Below are 12315 nucleotides of genomic sequence, written 5' to 3'. Positions count from 1 at the left end.
AACCAGAGGAAGCAGGGCAATAAAGAGAAGGGAAACTGAAAAGAGAAGCAGAGACACTGATAGAAAGAGTGGTTGAGTTTTAGAGCTTTCTTGTCTTCTGACAACTCTCAGTTGATCCATGGGTATCCTTTGAAATGTTTTCTTGAGTTAACTTGAGTAGATCTCTAGTCTTTTCCAGCATATAGGTATTTTGGGGGCCATATTATGAATTACTTTCGATGCTAGGGCAACACGTTTTTAATTCTCTAGGCCAGGGGTACCTAGTCACTATTTCTGAGATGGAGAATGGTGTCATTAGAAGTGTGTTAAATGAAGATTAATCTAGAAGGAGTACGTAGGAGAAATGGAGAACCGTTTGCTACTGTGATCTTTGGATCTCTCGTTTTGCCATTGATGCCGCCTTGGTGCTGTGCTAACCTGACTTATCTGGGCCTGATCTCGTGGGGTGATCTTCGGGCCACCCCACCATCTCCCTGTGTGGAAGGTGGACTTGGGCAACATCAGCAAGTCCCTGGGTTTGGGTGAGTCTCAGGGAACATTTACCTTCCCAACCCCCAGGAGACTTTGGGATGAGAACCTTCTTCTAAAATGGTATGTAACCATAATAATCTTCTTGTGTAATGCACCTTTCATATTAGTCTTACACTCAAAACTGCACTTGCACCCTGAAATCAGTAAGTTGTCCTCACTGGGACACCATTGACTGTGGTCACTAATAAAAGCCCTCACCCCAGAGTAGCTCGTTCAAGAGTAGGGGGTGGTCGGGCTGCAGTCTGGAGACCCTGGACAGCGGTGGGCTGCCTTGTGGAGGTGGCACGTGTTTCTGCTAAGCTGGGTGGGCCTGGGCTCTAGAGCCCTGCCAGTGGGCAGGGTCCGACCTTTGTGCAGGGAGGGAGAAGTTCTGCGGGGCAGAGCCAGCTTCAGGCCTGAGAGCTGTGTGCAGGTCATCTGGAAGGAAGGGGACCCCTCTGCCCAGCCAAGGCCCAGGAGTGGAAGGACTCAGCTGTGAAAGCTGGCTCCCCGCCTCCTTAACTTGGGGCGTCAGTTAGGGTGGGGTTATGTATGCCGGATGGGAGAGGTGATAGGTACCTGCCTCGCCATCCACGTACCAGACGGAGGGCATTCCTTCTGAGCCCTACCCAGGGACTGCACGAAGACCAATAGGTTTTGCCCTGTGGATGGACCTTATCCGGGGGCAGTGGGAAAGATCCCTCAGCAGGGGAGCAGCTGCACTTGGGCAGACTCTGTGCGCTAGGGCTCTTTATCTGATTTCATCTGCATCCTGCGAGGTAGGTAGTGTCACCCCCCTTCCACACGTTAGGGAACATGTACAGAACGAGCCGTCATTTGTCTTAAGTCACCAGCTAGTCAACAGTGGGGCTGGGATGAAGTCCCCTGTCTGCTGCTCTTACAGTCAGTTTCCCCATACCTTGGCCCTTCTCCCTTGCTGCCCCTCTAGAACAGCTCCCACTGACCCCCTCAGCTGAGGACAGTTAGGCGCAAGGGCTGGGAGGTTCGTCGGCGGTCACGGGGCCTGGCCTCTGGGTCACAAGTTTGCACTTGGACTCTGAGGCCTGCCAGGAGGCACGGCAGCCAGCCCGCCTGCTCCTCTCTGCAAGCCCCCTCCCGCTGGCTGCAGGCCGCCAGCCTAGCTAACCTTGTTCCAACTGCCTCTGGCCTCTGGCCCTTCCAGGACAGGCTTGTTTCCTGGAAGGGACTCGGAGAGTAAGATAAACCAGGTGTCTCTAGTTAAATGCCCTCCTGCCTTTGAAAGGGCCAGGCTGGTAAGCCTTCCAGTCCAGCTCCTTGATTTGCCTGGTCCATCTCTGGGATTGGCCGCCTTGCCTTTCATCAGGTGCCAGTCGTTCCCGGCCTGTCACTGGGAGTGAGTATGGCGTTCTTTGGAGACGGGCACAGTGCTCCCTACAGAGCTAGACAAGGAAACAGGATCTGAAAAAGATGGGTGACAGGGTCCCTCCGGGGCTCCTGGCACCTCCAGAAGGAGACAGTCCATGTCCCTGTCCACTCTCTCTGTGCAGATTTATCCTGGCGTTTAGATAACGAAGAACTAGAACTAGATAACAAACTAGAACTAGAACTAGATAACGAAGAACTAGAACAGAACAGGCCTCCCCTCGACTTGCCTGCCGGCTTCTCCTGTGACCCAGGTGGTGTTCCTGATTCACACATGGCTTCCTAAACCAGCTTCATTTTCTGAAACAATTCACTCTACTACCACCTCCCCTTCATGGAAATTAAAAACAAAATTTTTTTTTGGTCTGTGTCGTTGCTGCTGGATTCTAAAATCCTTCCAGTCTAGGCCCCATGGAAAGGTTAGGTGTGCCCAGTATAACCAGGTTAGTCCCCCCCTGTGATGGGCAGAGGCGTGCAGGCAGGAAGCATCGAGCTCTCCCTCCTGGTCATCACATGGTCTGCACGTCAGAGGACTGCCACTGTATGTCCAGAGCTGCTTCCCAGATGTTAAGAGGCCAGGTGTGGAGTTAGTCCCTGTGACTTTGCTACCAACCTCAGCAACAAAGATATTTAGGGAGCATCAAATATGGGGAGGCCAGAAATTGGCAAGGTAATGCAGCATGGCACTGGGTCTTAGAATTTCCATTTGAAGACTTCTGGTTCATTTTGTTGAGAAATTTGTGTTCCCACCACCAAGAATTAATAGTGGTTCATATTTGGTCATATCTGCTTCACATTTTTAAATAAGAGAAAGAAAAGTTTCCCCCTTTGTCTCTCCTTCCCTGCCTCATTCCCTTTTCTCCTTCCCAAAGGCAACCACTGTTCAGAGGATCCGCCGGTTTGTTGCATTAGCATCTGGGATAAATGAATGACTGGAGGTGAGACTATAAGAGAATTGTTTTAAATGCTCTACGGGAAGTCAGGACCTTAATTGCTGCACTGGGGAGGGATGAGACCCCACAAGGGGGACATGATTGCCTAATGGTTTGAAGACTAAGCTGTTTCTAAAGGTGAACCCAGACAGAGGCAGAGCCGTGGCTTGGCTGGGTTGGGATGTCCAGGCTTGGGTGCCCTGAGCTTACCTTCCCTCCACGGTGGAGAAGAGACCTTATGCTGCCACAGAGATATTCTTTCCCCTTCCTTACCCAGCATACTGCTGCCTTTTGTCCCTCAAATATGCTGAACAAATATTGAATAGTATTGATCTGAGGGAACACCTAGTTCTTTGCCTGTTTGGGAAGGGGCATTTTGAGTTGCCTGTGGTGCTCGCATATCTAACTCCAGGCTCACAAAGACCAGAGTCTCACTGGCTTCCTCCCTTGGAGAACAAAGAGCACAGCATCCTCCATCGTCTCTGGGAACGCCCAGCTCTGGCCTGGAATTGCCGTTGTTCCATGGCTGCTGCCTTTATGGGCCCTTGTGCTTGCAACCTGGATGGTCACATGGGTGAGGAGGGATGCTATGCACCTCATTCAGGGCCAGCTGGGTGCTAGTGGCCATGTTTGTTTAGCCATGTTCTATTTGGACCCTTGATGATCAAAATGTGAACATCATTTGGTAAACTTTCCTTTTTTTTTTTTTTTTTCTTCTTTTTGGATTTTATTTTAAAAGAGTTCAGTGACATGGATCTTATTTCATGAGATGCAGTAAGGTACAAGTCATGGAAATTTTGACGTTTGGGTAAACTTTCCTTTTACCTTCAACATTCCAGGAGCTGGACTCCTTACACACCAGGAGTAGCTCTTTGAACGTTTGTCAATAGAGGCGTGCCTTATGGTGTTTGTTCTTCCTTACGTATACATTTCCTAGCCAGAAGTTTCTAAAAATAGGATCATACCTGAGTTTGCCAAGAGGCCTCACCCATGCTCCTGCTTGGCAGGTAGAGGGATTGAAAGATGTCCCTTCCTTCTTTACATATTTATTTTTCCATATAAATTAGAGTAACCGTATTAACAAAAAATTGGAAAATAACCCCGCCAGCCTAATGCAGCCATCCTGAGCATTTTAGCACATTTCCTTCCAGTCTTTTTCCAATGCATTTTTTTTATACTTTAAAAAAAATTTTATTCTATTTATTTTTGGCTGCATTGGGTCTTCATTGCTACGTGCGGGCTTTCTCTAGTTGCGGTGAGCAGGGGCTACTCTTCATTGTGATGCGTGGGCTTCTCATTGTGGTGGCTTCTCTTGTTGTGGAGCTCGGGCTCTAGGCACGCAGGCTTCAGTAGTTGTGGCACGTGGGCTCAGTAGCTGTGGTTCAAGGGCTCTAGAGCACAGGCTCAGTAGTTGTGACGCACGGGCTTAGTTGCTCCGTGGCATGTGAGATCTTCCCAGACCAGGGCTCGAACCCGTGTCCCCTGCATTAGCAGGAAGATTCTTAACCACTGCGCCACCAGGGAAGCCCCCTATGCATTTTTTGTTTTGAACATTAGGGTACGTGTATCTTCTTTTTTTAAAAAATATATATATATTTATTTGGTTGCACCGGCTCTTAGTTGCAGCAGGCAGCCTCCTTAGTTGCGGCACGTGTGCTCCTTAGTTGCAGCCAGTGGGCTCCTTAGTTGCGGCAAGTGGGCTCCTTAGTTGTGGCATGTGCACTCTTAGTTGCGGCATGTGGGATCTACTTCCCTGACCAGGGATCGAACCCGGGCTCCCTGCATTGGGAGCACGAAATTTTACCCACTAGACCACCAGGGAAGTCCCTCCTATGCTTTTGTTTAAGCATAACTATACCCACAGTATTGATGTGAGTTTATATATGCTTTGCTGTCACTTAACATAGAATAAGCATTTTTTCTGATAATAGATAACCTTTATCTCTTTAAAAGTGCTGCATAACGACGAATTGCATGAATCGCATCAGTTAATTACCATCCCTGTATTATTGGATGTCTAGGATTCTAAATTTTGCCTTCCTACAGTGAATATTTTCTATCTGTAGTGTTTTCCGTATTCAAATTATTTGCTTTGGCTAGATAACCAGAACTGGAATTACTGGGGTATCAAGTGAAAAAGAAATCTTTATGTCTCTATAAATGTTGCCAAAGTGCTTTTCAGAAGGGTTTACCAATTTGCATAGACCAACAATATACAGATGTGGCCGTCCCTCCGGGTCCCCCACCCCTCACTTTTGCTAATTAACCTCTCTAAGTAATAGAATAACTTCTTTCATCAGGTTAGTCTCCTTTTCTATTGTCAATGGGTTTATTTTATAAGATGTCCTTCTGTGACTTGTCTATTCTTATCCTTTTAGTTGTTATCTATTAATTGTTTTTTAAGTGGCAGATAATAAAAATGAAAACAGTATAATAGAGTAAAACCGTGAAAAATAAGTAAAAAATAAGTAAAACAGTAAAAAATAAGTCCTCCATCCTTAACCCCAATCTCTCCACTCTCTACCCAGAGGCAAACACTCCTTCTTGTTTATTTTATTTCTTTCAAGTCAGCTTTTCAGTGTTTCATCCAGAATTTATGTGTGTCCCACTGGACACATTCACAGAAAATTAAATGAAAGCAAGTTGAGGGTATTTATAAAAGGCGATGAGGAGAGTGTGAGCCCCGGGAACACCCCTGCCCCAGGCTGACTCTTTCCCCCCAGTAAAGGAGACCTGCCTCTGGACTGCTCACCCAAGGGTTACATCCAGGATGTGGGACTCATGGGTCAGTGAGGTGATCCTGAAAGAAGGCTGCCCACCAAGTTGGGGGTTTTTTCAGTGACTCTAGTGTCAGATACATGAGGGAGCTTCAACGTAAGAGGCCAAGGTCTGTCTGAAGAGGCCTAGGCATTCCAGAGGGAGCCAGGCACCCGAATCCCTATGCCTGCACACTCCTAGGACTTTACACGCTCAAGCCCCAGGCCACGGCTGTGTCAGCCCCAGACTACTGCGTGGACTGTCCTTTCCCATTTGCCCGCTGAGGCCTCACTATCTCTTCTTCTCTATTTTGGCGATCATCCTCTGCCTCTTACACATTTTTCTCTGAGGATCCTGATTCCTTACTCTCTGACTGCCCCCCGGCTTTCAGGTCCTCTTCCAAGGGCACTCTCTGCCCCAGCTCGTGTCAGGCCCACTGGGTGTCTCTCCTCTAGCAAGTCCACATGGTCAAAACCGTAAATATAGGAACTTATTGGGGAGGGCAGCGAGGATGGGGACCATTGGGCAAGTGGCCCAGGAGGAGAGAAATTACAGGGTCAACACCATCTTCCTGAGATGGCAACAGGAGATTTGAACCAAAGGCTCAGGGTCTGCTGGAGGCTGCGTTCCCAATCAGGTATTAGTGGTGGCTGCTGCAGTGTAGTTTTCTCAGGGCTCCTGGGTTCTCAGGTGGGCTTCTTAAGGGGCTAAGAGGCTGATGGGATGGAAGGCTTCACGGGGCTACCTGCTGTGAGTCCCAGCATGACCTCCGTGGTGGCCAGCAGGGGGCCTTGGTGGCAACTTCTGGCTATGATGTGGTAGATTAGTGGGTGCTGGGTATCCAGGGCCCCGCCCACCAGTGGTGGAGTCCCAAAGAGGACTTTGGACAACAGCAATGTTTGTCTTCCCAGCCTCGCCCAGGTCACCTGGTCAACTGGGGCTCCACAGTTACCTTTATGTCGCAATGTTTGCATCGTACTGATTTGAATTCCAGCATTTCTTGTGAGCTACTGTTTTGTGAGGGGCCAAAGTTTTTCACTTGCACCTTTCAAAGAGCGTTTGCCGGGCTTCCCTGGTGGCGCAGTGCTTGAGAGTCCGCCTGCCGATGCAGGGGACACGGGTTCGTGCCCCGGTGCTGGAAGATCCCACATGCCGCGGAGTGGCTAGGCCTGTGAGCCATGGCCGCTGAGCCTGCGTGTCCGGAGCCTGTGCTCCGCAACGGGAGAGGCCACAACAGTGAGAGGCCCGTGTACAGCAAAAAAAAAAAAAAAAAAAAAAGCGTTTGCTGTACACCTACTGTGCACTGGTCAACGTTAAGATAAGTAGGGCTCAGTCCCTGGACTTAAAGGAATAAAAAATGTCCACTAAGAACTAAAAAGCAGTAGGGTCTAAAGCACTAAAAAAGAGGTATAGATGAAGTGCATCGGTGGTTCATGATGGGACAGGTCCTTACTGGCTGGGCTAATTAAGGAAGGCTTCATGGAGGAAATGGCATCTGAGAGGGCGTTAAAAATGGGTGCAATATTTTAGGGCATTTTTTAGTAAGATTTTAATCTTACGGATGGACGTGTCTTTAGTGGAAAGAACAAAGTGAACACTTGGATGCAGGCAAGATTCAGAGAATCAGTCAGTTCATTAGAATCTAGGATAAATGAAGTGGAGGAGTGATTGGAGGTGAGGCTGGAAAAGAGGTTTGGGACCATATTTTTGGAGGACTTCAAATGCCACTCCCAGAAATAGGAAAGCAGTGGATGTTTATAATCAGATTCTGGACAGAGAACAGAGGAGTTGGGTTTTATGCCTCCTTGTCCTTTCTGAGGAGGAGATGAATAATTTTTTTAAAGTGGCTGGTGAACCTTGTTCTTATAGAAGTTATGACACTTGATCATTAATAAGGAAAATTAGCTACTCCCATTGGAAAAAAAATCTCTTTATTATCCGTTTCATGCGTCTCAGGGTGCAAATCACTACTTAGTCTAAGCCAGTGCTTCTCAAACTTAAGTGTGCATCAGAATCAACTGGAGGGGGGGCTTGTGAAAACACAGACTGCTGCCCTCACTCCCAGAATTTCCGGGACAGCCAAGAATTTTGTTGCTGATGCTGCTGGTCCGGGGACCACACTGAGACCCTCCCGATTAAACTTCCTACCTGACCTTTCTCAATAGATCCACTGGGTGGCAGCAGAGAGCACCACGGTCCGCCCACTGGCCAAAGCTGGAGTCCTCAGGCCGGGGCTGCTCCGGGCTGCTTCCCTGAGCCATCGATGCAGGCCTTAGCTACTGAATAGCCACACAAAACAGCCATGACACCCAGCTGTCCAACACGCAAGGACGCCTTGTGGAAGGGAGTGCTTGGTGACTTCGATCTCCTTCCTTCTCCGGGGTGTCCCCACCCCAAACACTCTCCTCCAGGCCCTCAGATCTCTCTTCAGCTTGTCCCTCCCTGAGGAGTGGAGTGTATGTGATAGCGTTCAAAGTTGCTTCCACAAAGCTTCCGAGGATGAGGTGACCTAGAGCTTGGAAAGGGAACCGTGGGGTCCAGAATGGAGGGGTTAGGCTGTGGCCGCGGGGTCCACCTGATGTCCTCGAATCAGGGACGCGCGGCCCGCTGTGTTGGCAGAAAACAGCCCTGACCCAGACACAAGGCTGGAGGTAGCCAGGTGCCGTCCTGGGTGAGACGCGTTCCGCCGCGCCTCCGGGTGTCTAATAAGTCTGCAGGTTTTTCGGTTAATCTGTGAATCACTGAGAAAGAATCCACCCTGTTCTGGTCAGAGGTGGCAAATGGAGTGAACTGTAATCAACAAAGGGCAAAGAGTCAATTATGCCTTCTGCTAATGGCTCCTTAGTTTCCCTCTGAAGGTTTTCCTCTGGTTCTTTATAGTCTAGTCTGCTTACGATATTTATTCTCCTTTGTTTTATACTTGCTAGCTAGCTATTTTTATCCTGGTTAATATACTTATTATCAATAGTATTCCATAATGTGTTAAAGCATTATTCTAGTGTTTTTGAACATTTTTGAACATCTATTGTTTTGAACATCATGAATATCTTTTAAAATCACTATATATTTTTCTATCATGTATAGAAAATACATTTTACTTAATTCTTGCAGGCATTATTTTCTTTGGTATTTGGCATCATTTTCTTGGAGTGATATCCCAAAACAGGAATTATTGTGTCAAATGCCTTTTTCGCATGCAAGTGGAATTTTTATTAACTTTTTCATTTATGCAAATAATTTATGCTCTTTATTTTAAAATACAGATAGGTAAGTGATAATAATATGAATATGAATGAGAAGGATGGGGGGGAGAAGGAAAGTCACCCTTGGTTTCACTATCTAGAAATAACTTAATATTTTTGTGTATATTTGCCTAGGCCTTTTCTCTATATACAGGTTTATTTTTATAAAGTGTGGAATCATACTTTTTGTACTGTTATATAATCTGCTAGAGATATCATAAATGTATACAAATCAGTAGTCTGTCGTAGGACATTTAAGTTGCTTCTTTTTTGTTTGCTGTCATAGGTGATACTGCTATTAATTCATTAAACAAATATTCACTGAGCTCCCACATATGCCAGGTGTTTTGCTAGAAGCTGTGTCTACAGGGGTAAAATTGTCAGCAGAAGACAGGATTGGTGGGGAAGAGACCCAGCTGAAAGGCTCCTGTCATCAGGCTGGGTTTTCTCCATTCTGTTTCCTCACATGGCTGAGAGGGACTCAGCGCTATGACAGCAGCCACTGGCTGGGTGCGGTTCTGTCTCTTCCATCAGCGCCAGTGTTTCCTGGTTTCTCTTCCTGCCCACACACCTGCCAGGGTGGGGCCTCATGGAGTTGTCCTCCTTCCTTCCTGAAACAGCCAACCAAAGCCAGAGGGGTAGCCTGGGAGCTGGTCCCACACCTCCGATTCTGTTGTTCCTTCTATGCAGTATGTTCAATGATCATGAGAGTGACTAGACATATTCATTGTCAGTTATTAAAGAAAAATGACACTGGCTGCTTCACTGTGGAAAAGTCTCCCATGGAGGCTGCTCCATCCTGCTAGATCCCTACCCTTTCTTGCATGCTATTTGCTGATACATATTTGGTGTATTGGGAGGGAGGCTAAGACCTTTTTTTTTTTTTTTTTTTGCGGTACGCGGGCCTCTCACTGTTGTGGCCTCTCCCGCTGCGGAGCACAGGCTCCGGACGCACAGGCTCAGCGGCCATGGCTCACGGGCCCAGCTGCTCCGTGGCATGTGGGATCCTCCCGGATCAGGGCAGAACCCATGTCCCCTGCATCAGCAGGTGGACTCTCAACCACTGGGCCACCAGGGAAGCCCAAAAGGCCTTTTTAAGTTTACATTTTCATTACCCCTAAAAGAAGCCCCATACCTATTAGTAGTCACTCCTCCTCGGCCCTGGCAACCACTCATGAGCTTCCTGTTTCTGTGGATTTGCCTGTTTGGGACATTTTATATAAATGGAAGCATAGAGTATGTAGCGTTTTGTGTCTGATTCAGTTTAACATGGTGTATTCAAGGTTCGTCCACGTGGTAGCAAGTATCAGGACTTCATCCTTTTTTATGGCTGATACTATTCCATTGTGTGAATATACCACATTTTGTTTGTACACTGGTCAGTTGACTGGCATTTGAGTTGTCTCTGTTTGGCTATTATGAGTAATGCTGCTATGGACATTAGTGTATAGGTTTTGTTTGAACATAAGTTTTCAATTCTCTTTGGTGGAATTCTCTCTAGGAGTGGAATTCCTGGGTCATAACGTATCTCTGTGTTTAACCTTTTGAGGAACTGTCAAGCTGTTTGCCAGAGGCTGCGTAATTTTACAATCACACCAGCCTTGGAGGAGGGTTTCATGCGTTTTTCTTTGCAGTGACCATGACAATCTCTAAAATCCAGGCAAGTGACAAGCCACCTGGCCCAGTGGCTCCCCAGCTCACAATGCCACGTGCAGGAAGTTTTCAACTTGGCTGTGATCCTCTTATCTTTCTGCAAGACAGGTTGACGTGCGTCCTAGGTCTTCATGTGTCACGATTGCATATGTTCTCTAGACAGTTGTCTCTCGTGACTCATATTTTCCCTTCTGGTACCTGACTTTTGTTGGTGTTGGTAACCTATGAGGCCAGTGACTTCAGTGCAGAGGCTCTATCACACTTTAACCTAGAATTCCATTGCTTTGGACCAATAATAACACTTTCTTCATACAGTCCTTTGTAATTAACAAAGCCCTTTCCTTCAGGGCCTTGGGCTCTACTTTCAAAGGTGTTGGCCTTATTAAAGCACAGTAATCCCTGCTAAGGTGTGTTCATGGCCAGCAAGATGTTGACCTTTCATCGGGGACTCACTGTGTCCTCCTGTTTGTCCAGTACAAATGAGTCCGTAATGGTGAGAATAGAGTAGCTGTGGAGGCCCTTTCAAACCCAGCCCTGGAGGACTCCCCCTCTACGCGTGGGTTATAACCTCCGCATTGCTGTAGGAAGGTAGCGCCACGTTCAAGCCAAATTTTTCTAGATTTTTCCTCATACACAAAGATCCTTGATGAAAAAGCTAAGATGGGTGGCAGGATTTCAAGGAATTTTTCTTTCTGCTTATGTTATTTGAATTTTCCAAAACATTGAACATGTAATAACTGAAAATTTTAAAGAAAGCAAAAGAGGGGTGTGAGGCCCAGGGTCTGGATGCCTCTGGAGTTGACAGTTCTTCCACAAGGACAGTTCCTATTTATGAGCACTCCTTCCTTCCTGTCCATAAGCTGGACCTCCATGGCTGAGGACATTCTCACAGCCATGGTTTCTTTAAAAGGAGACCTTTTGCAGAAGACTTGTCAAATATTTTTTCGTTAACTATAAATTACATACAACTCTTTTCCCCTAACAGCAGCACCAATGTACATGTTAATTCCCTCTGAAAATGGTCAGGCATGATTACTCCTCAGAAAGGCCACGTTTCTGTCTCTCTCACTCCCCAAAGTTTCTATATTCCCAAGTATTCTCAGTAGGAACTTTTCATTTTTTCACCTCACCCTGGATAAAAAAGATAGCAGATTCTATGGGTGAACCCCCTTCAAACAACTCCTATGACAGCTGTGTGTTTCCAAAGGCTGAGCAGTCTAGAATCCTAGTTCCTGAAGGCCCTGTGGGTAATCTAAAGGCTGGGTGTTCCTTGTTTCAATTCAAATTTATTTTCTAGCTTGAATGCAAATACACATTTGCAGTACTATCCTAACACCACTTACTAGTGCAGTCCATCTGTATGTTTCCTATCCTAGCATTATATCACTCAGAGAGTTCTAATATTCCAACAAGCTACCAGCCTGGAAATAAAGCAATTCAAATTCCCAGGAACGGTGGGCTGCCATATTACCATTGTTCTATTTCCCTGTGGTACTTATTCATCAGAGATTATTTTATAAGATGATCTCTTATAATTTCGGAGGTCATTTCATCCAGTTCTGTTTCCAAAAAGGACTGTATCTAAAATGACCCAGGATGTGGCTGTCTACCATATTCTTATATTATGAGTGTGGAAAGATGACATGTTTGACAAATAATTACTTCCAGGATCTAATTTTTATGAATTTAGGAAGTTGTACTTGATCTAACCTGAATATTTTTTTTGCTGTGTTGCATGCCATTTTCTCAGGGTGGATCTGGTAACTGAAAAGAGTAAACTCTATGCACTGAGTACATTTTATGTACCAGAAACCATA

At 46.6% G+C, this 12315-nt stretch overlaps 1 protein-coding gene across 2 annotated transcripts in view; it reads left to right on the top strand.

Moving 5' to 3' along the window:
• The first annotated feature begins 2731 nt into the window (after positions 1-2731).
• The window catches only part of MYZAP (myocardial zonula adherens protein), a 132230-nt gene continuing 122646 nt past the window's right edge, over positions 2732-12315 (top strand). For both annotated transcript variants that reach the window (XM_033437008.2, XM_033437009.2), the window contains exon 1: positions 2732-2852. The gene's annotated coding sequence lies outside the window, so the exon portion shown is untranslated. The remainder of the gene's footprint in view (positions 2853-12315) is intronic.

The sequence above is a fragment of the Orcinus orca genome, chromosome 2 (genome assembly GCF_937001465.1).
Source record: "Orcinus orca chromosome 2, mOrcOrc1.1, whole genome shotgun sequence".
Classification (NCBI taxonomy): domain Eukaryota; kingdom Metazoa; phylum Chordata; class Mammalia; order Artiodactyla; family Delphinidae; genus Orcinus; species Orcinus orca.
Note: the sequence above shows the minus strand (reverse complement) of the source record. Positions and strands in the feature narration are given on the sequence as shown.